Source organism: Cherax quadricarinatus, chromosome 8 (assembly GCF_038502225.1).
Source record: "Cherax quadricarinatus isolate ZL_2023a chromosome 8, ASM3850222v1, whole genome shotgun sequence".
NCBI lineage: Eukaryota > Metazoa > Arthropoda > Malacostraca > Decapoda > Parastacidae > Cherax > Cherax quadricarinatus.
The window spans coordinates 63,666,033-63,671,221 of NC_091299.1; the positions used below are offsets into that span (position 1 = coordinate 63,666,033).

The window sequence follows — 5,189 nt, forward strand, 5'->3', positions numbered from 1 at the left end:
TCTCTACAAAGCTACCCAAGGTATTAGACTCTATGACCCTACTCGGTAGAAGGTTGAGACACTCATGCAACATATGAATCTTTATTGAGGAAACGTTTCGTCACATAGTGGCTTCATCAGTCCAATACAAAGCAGAAAGGTGTAAGGAGAGGAGGAGTTTGAGGTAATCAGTCCCTCAGCCTGGAGTCGATGTGTTCAGTCCATCAACCTTGTCAGACACTGCAGCATCATAGGATCTTGATACAAAGAATTCTTCAAAACTCCAACCTTGGAACAAAGACCTACTTAGACTAGTGGATGGTACCACTATGACCCCGCCTCCTCCTGCTTCGCCTCACTTAACTACGGTATATAAACCACGTCTACGGCCCTGTTCTGTACATTCTACAAGATTGATGGACTGAACACATCCTTTGATTTTCGTAGATTTCAAACCCATGCAAATATTAAAGGATGATCTTGTTAATTTGCAACATAATTGTCAGTCACTTCATAATTGCCGTAATTCAGGAATAAACAATAAATTAATGCAAAGGAAAAACATGTCTTACAAATTTTAATATATAAATTGCATTCTCCGTAGATGTGTTTTTAAAACCGAGTCAGATGAGGTAGACTATTCTATATTAGTTGTTCCAAGTCACTGCCGGGATACAGTCTTGAAACTGGCCCAAGACCTTCCAGTGGCCCGACACTTTTCTCACCATGAAACTTGGATTAAAATTAAGGAATCCTATTACTGGTCAGGAATGTCCTCCTATGTTTCTAAGTGTTGTAGATCATCCCGGGGTACCCGGCGAGTACCTATAGTAAAAATGCTTATCATTACGGTGCCATTCGAAAAGGTGGGTAGACACTGTTGGTCCCCTATCCCCACGTTCGTCTGGTGGACAAATACATCTTAACATTAGTAGATTATGCTTCTTGTTTCCCTGAAGTTCGATCTTTAAAATCCATCACCACCACAGAGGTAGCTGAAGCCCTCTTGTTTATCTTCTCCAGTGTTGGCATCCCCAGAGAGATCTTGACGGACCGTGGAACACAGTTCACCTTAGACCTTATGCACCACCTTTATCAACTTCTAGGGGTGAAACCTCTCTTTACCACACCCTGTCACCCCAACTGTAACGGGAACATTGAGTGCCAGCACTCTATTCTAAAGTCCATTTTAAAGAAGGTGTGTTCCCTTAAACCTAAAAGTGACACTGTTATTTACTCTGTGTTTTGTTTGCCATGAGGGAAGTCCCCAGTGACATTATATTTTGATACTAAAAGTCATAAGTTTAACGTAGGTGATGGAGTTCTTGTATTACTTCCAGTAAAATCAAACAAATTATTAGTTACTTGGAGGTTTAGCGCTTCTTTTCGATCATAATAATAGTTACTTGGAATGGTCCACATAGTTTTGAAGATTTGTGGGAGGGTTGATTACCTCCCGGATGTCGAGGAGGGAACCTAAGCTTTATTTCATAAACATTCTGAAGAATTATTTCAGAAGAAATGCTGTGTAAATAATTTTGATATTGTTTTTCTACACTATCAGGATACCGAAGACGACGATTATCGCAATGTTTACATAACTGACTCAACCAGCTTGGAAGATGTCGATGACGTAAATGACGGTGTTACTTCAGAATACCCTGCCAACACTGCCCTGAATGTCAGTCCGTTACTAGATAAGAAGAAATGGGAACTACTGCAATGTTTAGAAATTTTCTGATGTTTTCATTGATCGTCCTGGTGCCACCTCTACAGTGGTCCATAAAATTGATTTAACCACAGACAACCCTATCATAAGGAACCTGTATCCTGTCTCTGAACATCTTATGGATTTTTCGAAAGAGAGGTAGGCATGTTATGTGAATTAAAAACAACTGAACCATTAGCACCAGCATTTTGCTAGCCTGTAGTAATTATTTAAAAAATCGGATAAATCATATAGACTACCTATTGATTTTAGAGAGTTTAATGCTATCACTCGATGGGATACTGAGCATATGCCTATTATTGATAGTAATCTATATAGATTTCAAAAACTTTCTTTTCAGAACCAGATATCAGACAGGTGTGCCACCAGGTCATGTTGCATCCCTCGTTCCTACAATACACAGCTTTCCCGACACACCGAGGACTGATGCACTACAGAACTATGCAACTTACGTAAGACTAATGAGGAAAGTCCTGGGTAATATGTCTAAAGTTTCTGTCTACTTTAACAATATTTACGTAATGCCCTCCAACTGGGAGAACCACATTTAGACTTTATCATCAGTCTTGTGCGAGAAAGGCACACAATACCGACAAGATGAAAGTTAAGACACATGTGCAACATCTGGTTATCTTTACTGTAGACGTTTCGCCATCCAGTGGTTTTATCAATACAGATTCTAGGACATAATTAGAAGACAGTAGAACTATATACAGAAGATGAGGTAATCAGTTCCTCAGCCTTGGAGTTGGTGTGGAGAGCACCGCGGTGGTGGAGATTCTGAAGCAATGGCAAGGAGACTGGAGCTTATATAGGCGTCAGTGGATAGGGACGTGTAGCAGACGAGGGGATGATCACTGGTAGGTGGGATTCCCCAGTGGAAGTAGATCCTACCCATATAACCGCCAGTCTCCTTGCCTTTGCTTCATAATCTTCACCACCACGATGCTCTCAACACCAACTCCAAGGCTGAGGGACTGATTACCTCATCTTTTGCATATAGTTCTACTGTCTTCTAATTATGTCCTAGAATCTGTACTGATAAAGCCACTGGAAGGCGAAACGTCTACAATAAAGATACCCAGATGTTGCACAGGTGTCTTAACTTTCAACATCAGTCTTGTAAAGTAAAAGGACACAAGTACAACTAATGTGACATTTTTATTGTTGCAACGTTTCGCTCTCCAGGAGCTTTATCAAGCCGTTATGGCTTGACAAAGCCGTAACGGCTTGACAAAGCTCCTGGAGAGCGAAACGTTGCCACAATAAATGTCACATTAGTTGTACTTGTGTCCTTTTACTTTACATATTGTCGGTAATTCTACCAACATTATTACAACATCAATCTTGCTTAGACTCCGCTCACATAACCCTCACTGCCAAGCCTAAGAAATGCTTTCTTGGGTTTAAGCAAATTCATTATCTCGGTTTTATTCAGTCAAATAATGCATTACATCCTCTTCAGGCTTTACTCGAGTTTAAGTTCCCCAGAACTAAAACTTATGTACAGTTTCTTATACTCGGTAAATTTTTGTGCCAAATTTATATCCAGATCTGTAAGATCTTACTGAAGTATTGTCAGACTAAGTTCGTGAGGGAACCGCTAGAAATCTCAGGAAGTCCGGGAAAAATTTTACTCGATAAGTAAATTCTTAAGATTCTGAACACCAAGGATAGATGCCTCTAATACCGGATTAGTTACTGTGCTGTTGCAGTATCGTGAAGGTACCCCACTTCCCGTACGTTTTCTATGTTGAGAACTCCTTCCTACTGAACAGAGGTATTCTACCATAGAAAACGAATGTTTAGCCCTTTTGTGGGGTATTACGAAACTTAAATTTTACCTGTTGGGAAAGGAATTTATTTTGGAAAAAGATGAAAAACCACTGGTATACCTGGAAACATTTACGGGAACCAATATTCGCCTCTTGAGGTGGACATTGGCCCTCCAGGCTTTAAAGTTTCTCATAGTTTATATCATTGGTTCTTCGATTGGCTAAGTCGTGAAAGTCATTAGAAACATTAATTTTCTCTGTAAACGATTTTCCCTTAGAACTTTTTCCTCGCTCTGTTTCTTTATATTCCTTGAGTATAAGTCTTGGTATGGGGAAGTGTGAGGAAAAGCTCGTCAGATGAGAATGGAAGCATGAGTGAGTGGTGGTGATGGCAGTGTAAATGTTGGAATGCTTGTTGGGAACTGGGAGCGCATAATTGCCTCTCTACATCCTCATCTCCACCCGGCGAGAGTTAACATGGGGACCCTCCTGGCGACTTCACATCACTTGACTTTCTGCTCCCATCAAGTCTAAGTATAAAATTCCACTCATTTTGTTTTATGATTTCTTTTTTTGTTAATTTAACCAGACCTGATTTGACTAACATATTTCAGTGCAAATTTTCTTAGACCTCACCATTTCTTTTAAATGTTTTCTATCATGTGAGTGACTTCCTGTCCGGGTTTCTTAACTTTTTATATCTTTTTAGCCTTGTTGATCGAACTGGGTTACTCGACACTGGCAAGACAAGGTGGGGCAGTTTGATCTATTAAGTAGATCAGAAATTTAAAGTCCTCATCTTTAACTGAACACAGCAGTGTGTCGCCTCGACCTTCGCCACTAAACATCTGTCTTCAAAGCCCTGCAACAAAGCCCCATCGAGTACACAAGCCCAACACCTTCCATCAGTAAAACAACTGGCGTCTCTACTGTCTAAGGCTGAGTTTTATACCAGTCTGTCCACCCACGACTACCTCGTCTCACTTCTCATTCACACATCGTCAGTCCCGAGAGTTACTTGCCATGTTCACCGGCACGTCGATTTTCCATCTGTCCACTGTACATATTACATACACTTCATTGTATTAATTTGGATTTTATTTTTCATTATTTGCTTTAGTTTGGAAAATTTTATGCTTTACCTCTTATATAATTATAATTTTATTTACAATAAAACTGTGAGTTTTAAACCATGTTTACTTTTTGCTATAATTTATTCTGTTTCATTTTCATAAGGAGGAATAGTCCTTTCAATACCCTTTGAGAGTCTTAAAGGCCGTTTAGGTGCCCCGTGGCCTGGTGGTAACAAGCTCTCGCTTCATACGGTGAGGGTCCGGGTTCGATTCCCGGCGAAGGGGTGGAAACATCGGACGTGTTTCCATACACCGGTTGTCTATTTTCACCCATCAGTAAAATGGGTACGTGGGTGTTAGTGGACTGGTGTGGGTCGCATCCTGGGACAAAACTGACCTAATTTACGGGAAATGCTCAGCATAACAAGTGGCTTTCTATATAGTAGTATGTCATTGATGTCAGCTATGGTCTGTATACCTTGTACATGTACTGGTAGTAAATACAAATATTATTATACATCCACACTGTGCTATCATCCACCGCTACACTAATCGACGTACTCTAGTTATGCTATTGTTCAACGACAAATTCTGCACATCATTTCTCTGGGTAAACCTTAATATCAACAAAAA

The 5,189-nt window shown here is 40.2% G+C and overlaps 1 long non-coding RNA gene across 1 annotated transcript; it reads left to right on the top strand.

The window, feature by feature from the left end:
- Positions 1-898: 898 nt before the first annotated feature.
- On the top strand, positions 899-4,695 carry LOC138852446 (uncharacterized). Its single transcript, XR_011391758.1, has 4 exons — positions 899-1,177; positions 1,544-1,846; positions 2,049-2,185; positions 4,193-4,695. It is a non-coding gene; the product is annotated as an uncharacterized lncRNA (long non-coding RNA).
- Positions 4,696-5,189: the final 494 nt, after the last annotated feature.